This window comes from Bidens hawaiensis, unplaced genomic scaffold, assembly GCF_021521415.1.
Source record: "Bidens hawaiensis isolate Kalapana, Puna unplaced genomic scaffold, B.hawaiensis_p1.1 tig00039506_1, whole genome shotgun sequence".
NCBI classification, from domain to species: Eukaryota; Viridiplantae; Streptophyta; class Magnoliopsida; order Asterales; family Asteraceae; genus Bidens; species Bidens hawaiensis.
In genome coordinates this window covers 146,811-160,688 of record NW_027496948.1, presented here as the reverse complement: position 1 = coordinate 160,688, position 13,878 = coordinate 146,811, and the positions used below count along the sequence as shown (strand labels likewise).

At 40.7% G+C, this 13,878-nt stretch overlaps 1 pseudogene across 1 annotated transcript; it reads left to right on the top strand.

Moving 5' to 3' along the window:
- The first annotated feature begins 2,122 nt into the window (after positions 1 to 2,122).
- LOC143591296 (desmethylxanthohumol 6'-O-methyltransferase pseudogene) lies at positions 2,123 to 3,507 on the top strand (annotated as a pseudogene). The gene is made up of 2 exons (XR_013145633.1): positions 2,123 to 2,883; positions 3,189 to 3,507. The product of XR_013145633.1 is annotated as a desmethylxanthohumol 6'-O-methyltransferase pseudogene (transcript).
- Positions 3,508 to 13,878: the final 10,371 nt, after the last annotated feature.

Sequence of the window (13,878 nt, the reverse complement as noted above, 5' to 3'; positions counted from 1 at the left end):
CATACTAAAAGTCAGCTACGCTGAGTGAGTTCTAGTTAATCACATAATCATACAATACCTTCTTACATTTCATACTTAACCTCTTAACTTTCTTTCACACACACATAAGTGCATATACTTTCATTCTTACCTTCATACTTTCTTTACATACATAATCATACGTTTTAAAGAGCCTTTCGTCCTATAACCTCACAGATATTATAAGGGTCTGGTCCCTAACATCACAGATATTATAAGGGTCTGGTCCCTAACATCACAGATATTATAAGGGTTTGGTCCCTAACATCACAGATATTATAAGGGTCAGGTCCCTAACATCGCAGATATTATTAGGGTCTGGTCCCTTTGTTTCGTGTAACTGTACCATACCTGTTCATACATCCTTTCCTTGACAATACGTACAATCTCCGAAGAGCGTTCACGTACCATCATCATAACATACATACATTATGCATACATCATATATTCATACATACATCATATCTCTCATCATACTTATCAATCATATCTTAACTACCACCTGACGGTTCATGCAATATCCGAAGATCGTTCACGCACCGTCAAACAATCATCATACATAAATCATACAAGGCATACACTTATCACTTAAGATAAGTGTATTAACTATCACATCGAGTATGCACACAACCCCGAAAACATAACAAGGAAGTGGGGCTAGAAACTCACCTGAATCCTGTTACGCTCTCCGTAATCGTTATTCCCTTCTTGAGTTGTGCACGGCTAACTGTATAATATTTACACGTATCAATTAACTACTACTACTCATGTTGTATTTCTATCTTTATATAACCCACAACGAATGGGGGTCCGGGGGCAGCGCCCCTGGCAGCGGGGTCTAGGGGCGGCAGCCCCTAGTAGGGTCCTAGGGGTAGAGCCCCTGGATGGGGTCGAGCTGCCAGGTCAGCTTGGAAAAATTTTATTTCCATTAACTGTCTTAACACATTTTTCATTAGGTTTTTAATTTATTTTCCAATTTTCTAACTCCAGCGAACTTATCATTAAGCGAACTTAACAATAAGCGAACTTAACATTAAGCGAACTTACTGTAAGCGAAATTAGTGTTAAGCGAACTTAACATCAAGCGAACTTAACATTAAGCGAACTTACTGTAAGCGAACTTACTGTTAAGCGAACTTAACATTAAATGAACTTATCACCAGGCGAAGTTAATCATAGGCGAACTTGTCAACAAGCGAAGTTATCAGTTAGGCGAACTTGCCTGCAAGCGAAGTTAAGCTTGCAGGCGAAGTTAGACATCAGCGAACTTGGGGTCCAGCGAAGTTAATCATAGGCGAACTTGTCAACAAGCGAAGTTATCAGTTATGCGAACTTGCTTGTAAGCGAAGTTAAGCGTGCAGGCGAAGTTATGGCTGGGCGAACTTAGCTTGCAGGCGAAGTTGCCCAGCTGTGCCTCTGTTCAATCTTAATCCCCCAAAATCATCATCGTTTTACTGAGAAATCCATGGGCATGGTATTTGACTAACCCGCGATCATTCCTATGGTCGTTTTTGGATAAGATTTGACCCGAAAACACGTAAAGTTTGGACCTTTAATTTCATGAACGTTCAATACAAGATCTACGGTTTATCTTAAACGAACCGTGCATGTTTATGGATTTACTAGGTTCGTCCTAGAATCAAGTTCGCTACTTTACGTTTCGTTTAGACCCGATCTATCACCGTTTCAAGCTTCAAGGCTAAACGTTCAATAAAACGAAAACTTTAAAGGTCAAGAACATACCTTTTGTGCTCGTTCGATCTTGGTTAGCTTGTTTAGGAACTCTAGATCTCGTATCTATCTTGAATCGTGTGTGCTTGCTCGGACATCACCTCTCTTTCTCTTGGCCGAAATATGGTGGTGTGTGTTTTTGAGTGTGTAGAGATTTGGATGGATATAAATGAGGGTTTAGGGTTTTAGGTTGGTTTAAGAGGGTATTTATACCCCTTGAAGCCCATGGACCTAAAGCCCATTACCACTTAGTCCACCTTAATTAAACTAAGTCCATGATCCGTTCTTAACTCGATATTAATTAATTAATAACGCGAAATCACTAAACGTAACATTCTTTATTCAATATTATAAAATTTAGGATGTTACAGAAATGAGTCTAGTAACTAAACAAGAAAACGACGCAACGATCAGATGTGAAGCATTGGTTTACAAACTAATCTATGCTGGTTTTAGTAGTGCTGCATTAAGATGTGCCTTACAACTCGACATTGCTGGCATAATTAACAGTCATGCTGGGCCAACTACCTTGTCTCAAATCGCAGATGGGATCGACTCTCCATCACCAAATGTGGACGGACTCTCACTTCTCATGCGGTTCTTGGTCCACAATCGAGTATTTGATGAGGTGCATCAACCGGGGCGTGAAGAACCACTCTACTCTCTAAATGAGTGTTCTAAATTTCTCTTAAAAGATACGAGGAATACCCTTGCACCATTAATATTACTGGCACAGACCCCCTTATGTTTTCATCTTTTTATAACCTGAATCAATCCATTCAAGAGGGCGGTACAGCAGCATTCAAAACATATGGAATGGAGATGTGGGATCTTTTTTCTCAAAATCCAGAGGCCAATAAGAGCTTCAATGAAGCAATGGTATGTGCATCAAGGCTAGAAATCGACGCTATCCTGTCCGCTTATGATTTTGGTAGTCTAAAAGGAACTTTGGTTGATGTTGGGGGTGGCTTCGGGTCAACACTAAATGAGATTGTGACCAAATATCCGCATCTTAAAGGTATTAATTTCGACTTGCCTCATGTTATTTCATATGCACCGTCATACGAAGGAATCAGCCATGTTGGAGGTGACATGTTTACATCCATTCCCCATGCAGAATCCTTCTTTATCAATGTACTACTCTTTCCCAGCCTGCTATAAAACCGAGTTCAATAATTGATTTGGTTTTGTATTTTTATGTTGAGATCAGTTAACATGCATATGTTTCAGTTTATCATTTTAATGCTTGACTGGTGTTTAAGACAACAAGCCGGTACAGACTTTTAAAAGTTGTAATGTTGAAATTCCAGAATTATGCATTATTAATTAACAATTTTTATGAATACACTAAAGTTACAAAAGAAATATAACAAAATAATATTGTTTAAATGTGATAATTATATACCAATAATATATTCTGTCCAATATCATGGATGCAGTCAACATTGCATAACTGGGGTGATGACAAGTGTGTCCAGGTTCTTAAAAATTGTCGAGAGTCCATCACCGAAAGAACCGGGAAAGTTATTATAGCAGATAATGTCCTAATTCCTAGAGGTGATGACGTCTTTGATGATGTGCGTATTAATCAAGACATAATAATGCTAGCGTGGTTTCCTGGAGGGAGAGAAAGGACGGAAGCTGACTGGAAGAGGATTCTGGAAGAAGCGGGGTTCCACCGTTACAATTTCATCAAGATTCCTGCAATCGTATCAATTATTGAATGTTACATGGAGTGATGCCAATGAGTTAACATCAAGTATTACTTTGCAAAACATGTTCCAGTACTCAATGTTATGTTCTATAAAGAAGTAACTACAAACTTTGCAATTCCTATTTGGGTACTCTGTAGATCTACTCTAATGTGTATCTTTTTTACTTTTTCCGCATGCATATTTAAGGCTTAATGAACTTATTGCTTTTCATTTTGGTTTTCATTTTAATTTACTAAATATGGACATTTAAGCTATGAAGCATTTAATCGTTTGTGTTAATGTAACTTGGTTAATTTGTATAAAAATTATTAAAAAAAATTAATATTTTCCGCCAAATATAAATTGTATTTTTCACAAAATTTGGACAGAAATATTTATACGTAGCTAAGGTTACTTTCTTCTTTCCTGATGCATAGTAATTAACTAGTGGGGACTCTAAGGGACCAACACCAGTTCGCACATCTCTGCGTTACATGAACAATGAGTGCACTGTAGCGCTTTGATGACACACTTTGTGTGCCAGGTCTATATGCATAAGTTATGAGTGCGCAAAGAGTGCAGGCAGGCAAGTGCGGATGGGTCTAACGCGTTACTGATATGGCGCAAAAATGAGTGATGTCTAAGTACGCCTTGTGTTATTTAGGGTGGGTGCTACTTGGGCTTGTGTGGTCTGGGTAGGCTTTGTTGCATGTGACTAGCATGACTTGTCTAGATCGGAAGCACGTTGTGGTGTAGCTGGTATGGTGTGGATCGAGATATTTCATATGGAATTCATTAATAAAGTAATGAAAATTGATATATCCTATATGTTAACCCTACCAGCTATTTATATGAAAAAAATAAAAAATAACTCCTCTGTAAGTCCCGAATCTGGATCACTACAATATGATATCAACCAAACAAGTATTGGCGCGGAATACCAATGCTCGGTGATTCAAGAACACGAGAAATAACAAGTAAACTAACACGGAATTGCTTCAAAATACACGTATATATATTGAATACGTCGGGTTCTTAAGCACTTACAATACTTGATAATATTAAGAATGAACCCCCTTAACCCTAACATCACACCTCTATATATATGGACAACAACCAAGGCCGGCCCAAACAATACCAAGCCCACTGAGAACACATAAGTGTTCTCGGTTTACATGTGCACCCAAACCCAAGCCCAAATACTATGTTGGTACAAAGATGTCAGTAGTTCATATGTATAAAGTCTGTAATCGAGTCTGTAATATTGTTTATGTAATTGTTTGTGTAACAGCGAAGTTGTTGACAAGTTCGCTTAGGCGAACTTGTTAACCAAGCGAAGTTGTTGACAAGTTCGCCTAGGCGAACTTGTTCAACGAGCGAAGTTATTGACAACTTCGCCTGAGGCGAAGTTGTCGTGTATTTAAGTAGGTTAACTGTTTACGGTTTAAGGGTTAATCGGTTGGTCATTTTAGGTTTTGGTTGATCGAGTTCAGTTACGTGTGAGTCTATTGACGTGAGTCTGTAAGCATATCGGTTTGAGTTATCAATATAATGTGTGGTTGTTCGTATTGTGTGTACGTGTGTTCGTGAGCTAACCTTCTACGTCTGTAACGATCTACACAGGGATTCCGCACCTGTGTATATCGGGATATCTCGTGTAAGATCCGTCCAGGAACCTACAATTGGTATCTGTCCAGGAACCTACAATGGGTGTTCAAGTGCAAGAGAGATGAAAAGGGGATCATTATAAGAAACAAGGCGAGGCTTGTCGTGAAAGGTTTTAATCAACAAGAGGGGATTGATTATAACGAAGTGTTTGCTCCTGTCGCCAGATTGGAAGCCATAAGATTGTTTCTGGCGTTTGCTGCTCATGAAAAGATGAAGGTGTTTCAGCTAGATGTGAAGAGTGCGTTCCTCAATGGGAAAGTGGATGAGGTTGTGTATGTTGAGCAACCTCCGGGTTTTCCTGACCCAGACTTTCCTGATCACGTATACAAGTTGAGCAAGGCGCTGTATGGATTACATCAGGCACCTCGTGCCTGGTATTCAACGTTATCGGACTACTTGCTAGAAAATGGTTTTGAAAGGGGTTTGATCGACAGTACTTTGTTTGTGAAGAGAGAAGGAAGTGACTTCCTGCTAGTTCAAGTCTACGTGGATGACATCATATTTGCTGCATCAAGAGTCTCCATGTGTCAGGAATTTGAGGCCGTTATGAAGAAAAGATTCGAGATGAGTGCTATGGGTGAACTAACTTTCTTTCTAGGATTGCAGGTTGATCAGAAGAAGGATGGGATGTTCATTCATCAAACAAAATATGTTCATGATGTCCTCAAGCGTTTCAAGATGGAGGACTCTTCTCCATTTGACACTCCAATTTGCGTCAACCACAAGTTGGGAGCTGAAATTGACGGTGACGCAGATGTGGACCAAACTCAGTATCGGGCTATAATAGGTTCTTTGATGTATTTAACTGCTTCTAGGCCTGATATAATGTTTGCTGTTTGTCTTTGTGCTCGTTTTCAGGCAAACCCAAAGGAATCTCACATGAAGGGTGTGAAGAGGATTTTGCGGTATCTCAAAGGCAAGCCGAAGCTAGGGTTGTGGTACCCGAAGGGAGGAGACGTAGAACTGGTAGCTTACACGGACTCTGATTATGGAGGGTGCAATCAGAGTCGGAAGTCAACAACTGGAGGTTGTCAGTTTCTTGGTGGCAGATTAGTTTCATGGCAATGCAAGAAACAGACGTCAGTCGCAATTTCAACGTGCGAAGCTGAATATATGGCAGCATCCAACTGCTGTTCTCAGGTTTTGTGGATTCAGCAACAATTGCGCGACTATGGTCTGAATTTCTTACTCACTCCTATTTTAATTGATAACACTGCTGCCATCTCAGTAATTAACAATCCCGTGAAGCATAGTAAAACTAAACATATTGACATTCGTCATCACTTCATACGGGATTGTGCTGAGAAGAAACTGATCAAGGTCGAAAAGGTCGATACACTGGAAAATTTCGCTGATTTATTTACAAAAGCGTTTGATAAATCCAGATTTCAAAACCTAATTGAGCTGAACGGGATGATCAATCCCGAGTAACCATGTTTTTGTGATTATTTAAAAAAAAAAAAAAAAACATCATCACTAGTGCTTAAAATTAGTCGGTTACCTCAGTTTGATGGACATATCCTTGGATATGTTTTGGTCCTCGTTTCTACTTAGAGAATGAGGGTCGCCATTAACCAGATGACTGAAAGTGACCGGGGCAGTTAAGATGTGTTTTCTTTCTGTCGCTGAAAATTAGTCGGTCATTCTTAGTAAGAAGGACACATACTTGTATGTGGTCGGTCCAGTTGATCCATTGGATCTTCAGGATTGCCGTTTACCTGAAGACTTTGACGTGATCGGGGTGACTGAAGTCAAAAAATTTTTTTCAGGGAAATGAAATTACTTTTCAAGTCTAATACTTCGTAAGAAGTTCTTTGCTATGTTTAACAGAAAATTGATCCAACCTTGGAAAATGATATATATACTAACTTTGTGTGCTTAACTGGTGAAGTTATGAGGCTTAAAAGGCTTTAGGACAATCATTGTATGTCATGGTAACTTTTTATGGTGCGTAAAAGTAGATGTGATAAAAATTAAAGTTTACTTGATTTTATGTGGAAACTCCTTAAGAGTTTTGCGTGTCTTCATGTATATCTTTCCGAATGATAGGCAGAAAAGTGATTACCCAGTCATACACGAGCCCGTAAGTGTTCTGATTCCCGTGAAGAAAGCGTTTCAAGACACTGCAGTGATCCAGATTCGGGACTTGCAGTTATTTATTACTCTGAAGTCTATAAGTATGTTTAAAAAAAAAAAAAAAAATAGTAGTTATGAAGTTATTGTAACATTAGAGAGTTCAAGAGATCGAGACTTCTCAATCTTGGAGTAAGAATGAATACGGGATCCAGACATAGAATACTTACAAGTTAATCAGACACTATGGGTCGAAGTCAATTCGGGGTGACTTGGGGAAAGCCAAATACGCTTTGAGGATAGATAGGAGGCATCAATATTTCTGAGTTGTTGCCCACTTAAATTTTAAGGATTAATTGAACCTAACTCGTATCACAGAAACGATGAAAACCATCTTAAGTATATTACCTGCTTACAACCTGTCTCTATATGTCGTAATACAGCTAAACACGGATCTATGTAATAGTCACGTTGTTAGTATGATTCCTGTTAGGATCTTTTCTAAAACGTGGTGTCCCTGACTACACTGAAATTTGATCCCTTATTTGTTAAATTTTCATAAGTTTTTTCCTATTTTTGTAGTTGTATTATTTTATAACTGGTTACTTAGACATGATCATATTTGTTTAACTCTTTTTGGAAGTTTCAAATGTTAATTGCAAAATGTTCAAACTTAAAGGTTTGATTTTGAAATTATAGGCGAAGTTCTTGAATCAGGCGAACTTATGCTTAACTTCGCCTAGGCGAAGTTAAGCATAAGTTCGCCTGATTCAAGAACTTCGCCTATAATTTCAAAATCGGCGAAGTTATCCGTAACTTCGCCTGAACTACACTGACCCTATATAAGGTTTTTTAAACAGTGATTTTCATTATTTTCAAAGTATCAGCGAACTTAAGCTCCGAAATTTCCGACGAACTTAAGAATTTTCCGGCGAACTTGTTTTCTATTCCGATTTCGATCTTCGTTTCCAGTTTCGATTATCACTTGAGGGTACGTGTTGTCGATATACATCACTAACATGTTCTTTTCATGGTCGTTTTTACCCGGTTTGAGACCTCGGGTCGTCGGACCTTCAAAACCGAGTTTTTCAAACTTGTGTTACGTGTTCATGGACGAACTTTTCGTCTTAATAACATTAATATGTTGTGTTCTTCTCTCCTTGATCGTCAAATCGTACGAAATCATCGGATTTTGGCCGTTTGAATCTGAACAGTCGCCGTTTCAGATGAAGGCGAAGTTAGGGTTTAGGCGAAGTTATCCGCAACTTCGCCTGGGGCTTAATTTCGCTTGAGGCGAAGTTATCCACAACTTCGCCTGAAGCTTATCTTCGCCTAGGCGATGTTGTGATAAAGCGAAGTTAACATCAACTTCGCCTTGATCATTTTACTTAAATTTAATTAGACGAACTTACAGATGAAGCGAAGTTGTTCCCAACTTCGCCTCACCTTTAAGTTCACCTATACATGTTTGATCACAACTTCGCTCATTGTATAAAGCGAACTTGTGTGTTGCTTAACAGTTATCTAACTTAGTTCGTTTAGTGCAGATATGGCTGCTGTTGGAGGAGCTGGTGGTGATGTTGGTGACGATCAGAGGCAATTCTTTCCAGCTCATAACCAGTTCATCACTCTAGATCCAGATGCAAAAGGCGTGGAAGACTACAGGGAGATAATCACCTTTCTCCTGCGCTCAAGAATATTTCACGCTATCACCACTACCCTGCCTATTTCACTGCCGAATATTGAAGACTTTTGGCAGACGGTAGAGTATGACTGCCGGGTTGAGCCCCCGGTGATGCGAGCCACCGTTAATGGTCAAGTTGTTCAGTTTAACTCTGAACACATACGGGTGGCGTTGCAATTTGGAGAAGAAACAAGAGATGACCCCACGGAGTTTGTTGCTCCTTTTCGTGATGGCGCGTTCCTAAGGATGGGGTATTCAGGTCTCTTAGGGGATACACAGCGAAGGAAACGATTCTTGTTAGATCAGTGGCGCTTCCTAATGCATGTCATGATAGTCTGTATGTCGGGACGGAAGGCGGGCACTGATGGAATGGGTGCGACGATGCAGTCTGCTATGACTGCCCTGACTTACAATAAAAGATATTCTTTTAGTCAGATGATCTTTTACGAGATCGATCGTCAGAGGAGGGCTGTGGCGCGTGAGCGGTTTACGATGTATCCACGATTCCTACAGATGATTTTAAATCATGTGGCTCCGTCGCTACCTCAGAGACGCCCTATTCGATACGTGGAATGTGTGACGAAACGTATCTTTGCTCAGTGTCGCACTTCCAGCGCACGAAGCAAGCCTGAGCTGCGTCCCAGGCATACTCCGCTTTTTGGGTATCTTATTAACCCGGAGTATGTGCCTTCGGCAGGGGACGAGTTTAGGGACCCAAGACAACAACAGGCGGCAGCACCCCAGGCTGTATCAGCTGCGCCTGCTGTATCTACTGCTGTATCTTCTGCTGCATCTGCTGCTGTGCCAGCTTCTGAGATTGATCTTGACGCCATGTTCGGCGGGCAAGGGCTGTTTGATATGGACCGATTTGATTTACATGAGAATATTCAAGTCTCGGGTCCACAAGCTGATTTTGATGAGGTGATGGAAGAGGCCAGACAGATGATGGTGAGACATGAGAGAACGGTGGGTAAGCAGAAGAAAATTGTTGATGACGAAGATGAGGAAGTTGATGAAGAGGAGGCTGTACAGCTGGTGCGAAAGCGCTCAAGAAGGGAAACGACAGGTATGGGTGTTGGAGCCGGAGAGACTTCAAGGTTTGCACGTTTTGCTCCACCTGCCTTGTCTGGTATGTCCCTTGTTCCTACCTCTGTGCAGGTATCAAGTACAAGCGCTACGGTTGTTCCCGTAGTGGCTACATCAACGGCTGACCTTCCACAGATCACAGCCGTCCAGACTTCGGCTCCAGAAATTGTGTCTCTACCACCTCAATCGCGTACTCCACCGGTGGTAGTAGCACGATTTATTGAGTCGACGGTCACCACTACTGCAGGAGTATCGGGTACGGTACCACCTGCGGACACGCCCAGTTCTGACTCGGAACGGATAGCTTCACTAGAGCGGATTGTAGCTGAGCAGTCAAAGATTATTCAAAGCCTAGTGGAAGCAAATCAACTGCAGGCTTCCCTCCTGGCTGAGCACGGGAAAATAATAGATGCCTTGAAGGTTTTCTTGGCATCTCAGGGGGAGATGAGCTGTAGAGGAGATGAGTTGAGGACCAAGCGTAGAGAAGACCGAGACGATGATCCCAATGCACCGGAAGGTGCAGGTGGTGAGCTGCCAAGAACCTCACAAGCTCTTGGGGCTTCCACAGCTGAGGGGGAGTCTACCGAAGCGGCTGGTGGTGATGATGATGTGATCGATGCGCTGAAGGAACTTGATGATGACATGTTCAGCGACGATGTATTATTTGATGAAGATGTTCTGCCAATCAGTGAGATTGAAAAGATTGGTGCAGAAATTATTGTTGAGGATGTGATAGAGGAAGGAGAGATTGTGGAAGAAAATGTCGAGCACGAGATCCCTGAGGTTGAGAAAGCCGATGTGAGGGCTGAGATGGATGAGACTACTGAGTGGGAGGAGCAGCCTAGGTGGAAGGAAGGCTGTGCTCATTGGTTTATCAAGACCAAGAAGCCTGCTGTTCCAGCCATGTTCAAGAAAAGCTATAACATTAAAGGCTATGCTGAGGCGAAGAAGGGAATCATCTGTTGGATTTATGATGAACAGATCAAGTTATTTGTGGTAAAACGTTATGATGGCATTCAATACTTCAAGAGAATGTTGAGATCTTTCAACACGTTGCCGGAATGCGAGGTGAAAGATTTGGGCAGATTGGGCCTGATAAACAGAAGTAACAACAATATGGCAAGAATGATTGAGAAGATTGTGTGGAAAGAAGGCGTAAAAGAAAAGAAGTTTGAACTATTAAAGCCACAGAAGGGAAAGCTCGTGGAGGATACAGAGAGGGGATTGAGAGCAGATGGCAAGCCATGGATGGTGATGAAGTACAAGCCGATCCGATGCATCAAGGAGGTTCCGATGAAGAATATGCCTCAAGATGTGTTGAAGAATCTAAAATGGTGGTACGTTGATTGCCAGACTGCTGAAGCCGTGATGGAAGACGAAGATGAACAAGAAGTGCGGAGGGTGTATGACCCGATGCATCTTGTTAACTTATCGAAAGCTGATTTGCAAGCGTTGAACGAAAAGAAGATATTCTATATTCCTGTTTGGAAGGATGAAGCAAGGAAATATCAGCGAGTAGTCACGGTGTGTGTTAGAGAAGGAGTGCACGCATGAAGATACAGGATTACAAGACAAGAGCTATGAAGATCAAGATATGAAGCTACTGCCAAGGGGGAGTCTGTTGGTACAAAGATGTCAGTAGTTCATATGTATAAAGTCTGTAATCGAGTCTGTAATATTGTTATGTAATTGTTTGTGTAACAGCGAAGTTGTTGACAAGTTCGCTTAGGCGAACTTGTTAACCAAGCGAAGTTGTTGACAAGTTCGCCTAGGCGAACTTGTTCAACGAGCGAAGTTATTGACAACTTCGCCTGAGGCGAAGTTGTCGTGTATTTAAGTAGGTTAACTGTTTACGGTTTAAGGGTTAATCGGTTGGTCATTTTAGGTTTTGGTTGATCGAGTTCAGTTACGTGTGAGTCTATTGACGTGAGTCTGTAAGCATATCGGTTTGAGTTATCAATATAACGTGTGGTTGTTCGTATTGTGTGTACGTGTGTTCGTGAGCTAACCTTCTACGTCCGTAACGATCTACACAGGGATTCCGCACCTGTGTATATCGGGATATCTCGTGTAAGATCCGTCCAGGAACCTACATACTAATCAAATAAGCTCAAACCATAAAACTAGGCCCAACAATCTCCCCCTTGGTTTGTAGCTTTACTCGTCTTCCATGTAATCAATATCTGCATCTTTCAATCCTCCAGCCCAAAACTTGTTATTGATGATCGATGCCACCATGCTTGTGTATTCTTTGGCGGCTATTTCGAAAATTCCATCAGCAGCAATCTGATGCGTGCTGAGTGTCTTGATATCTTTCTCATGAAATTTCAACAAGTCCTTAGGGTCAACAAAGCGATATTGACCTTTCCCCTTTTGTAGTTTGACAATAGCTGTGGCAGTCAAATGGTCGTAGAACCAGAATCTCATGTTATCCAATGTACAATCGGGAATGGCACCTGGTACTAGAATGTAAGTAGCTTTCTTTGTGGGAGGCCACATTACGTTTACCATAGTTTTCCCAGTTCTTGGATCCAGGGCTCCCTTGGCTTTCTTCAAGAAGGAATCGGCGGTAGGCATGTGTGGAAAGCCTCTATCAACCTGACGCTTCAGAAAATTGAAAAAATCTGTTCCTCTTTTGTCATTTGTTGGATTGGTGAATGGAGCATTTATCAAGTCACTCAAATCAACCTTGGTCCAAGAACTAAAATCCTTCGTCTTCTTATAATACTCCATTGTCCCTGAATTTCTCATAACCCACCACATGTTCTTATCTGCATCATAACCCCAAGATAAGACTCCAGATCGATCACCATATTTATCAGAAAAACCCTTTTGAAGAGTAACAACATATCTCTCTGGACGATCCGAAGACATAACATTCTGATCAGAGTTCTTCATTACCAGCAGTTTATTCTTTCCTTTTTCAAGCAGTTTCTTCTTAATTCTGTCAGACTTTTCTTTTGAGACCGATGGTGCATTCAAATACTGGTTTAGAGAATCTGATTCTTCTTTTCGACTAACACCAAGGTTATCGTCTGGATGAGCATTAGAATCTTTGTCTTGATCAGTAGTTGGAGCTCGATGTACCATATCTTCATTACTTTTGAATTCATCTTTGAACTTCTGAAATAGCCTTTGTTGGAGATCGAGATACATAGCTGTAAGCCCTCCCATTCCGGATTGAAATTATTTAATCTTGGAGTCTTTATCTAAATTATTGGCCACAAGCTCCTGAATACGAACATCCTTGATTACCGAATCTTGCTCGAGTTCAAAGACTCGACGCTGTAGTGCCTGAACATCCACATGAGCATTTTCGAGAACCACTCCTTTTCCCTTGTTCTGAAGATAGGTTTCTTGCATGGCTAGAATTTGAGCAATCTTTTCAGAAACACCAGAACCTGACTGACCTTGATCAAATTGGTCGGCTGAACTAGATGGAAAATCTTCAGCATCAGTGTGCGGAATCTCTGCTTCAAAATCAAAATCATTACCAAAGTCATACGAAGGAATTACTCATGTTGGAGGTGACATGTTTACATCAATTCCCCATGCAGAATCCTTCTTTATCAAGGTACTACTTACTCTTTCTCTGCTATAAAACGGAGTTAAATAATTGATTTGGTTTTGTGTTTCTATGTTGAGATACAGTTAATTAGCAGGCAAATGCTTCAGTTTATTATAACTAGGTACATTTTAATGGTTGACTGGTTTTGAAGATAACAATTGGCCGGTACAGACTTTTAAAAGTTATACTGTTGGAATTCCGTGTCCCTCAAGTATTATGCATTATTAATCAACACTTTGTATGAATACACTATAATTACAAAAGAATGCAATAAAATAATATTTTTTAACTGTGTTAATTATATGCCGGTAAATCCTAGCTAATATATATACTGTCTAATATCATGAATGCAGTCA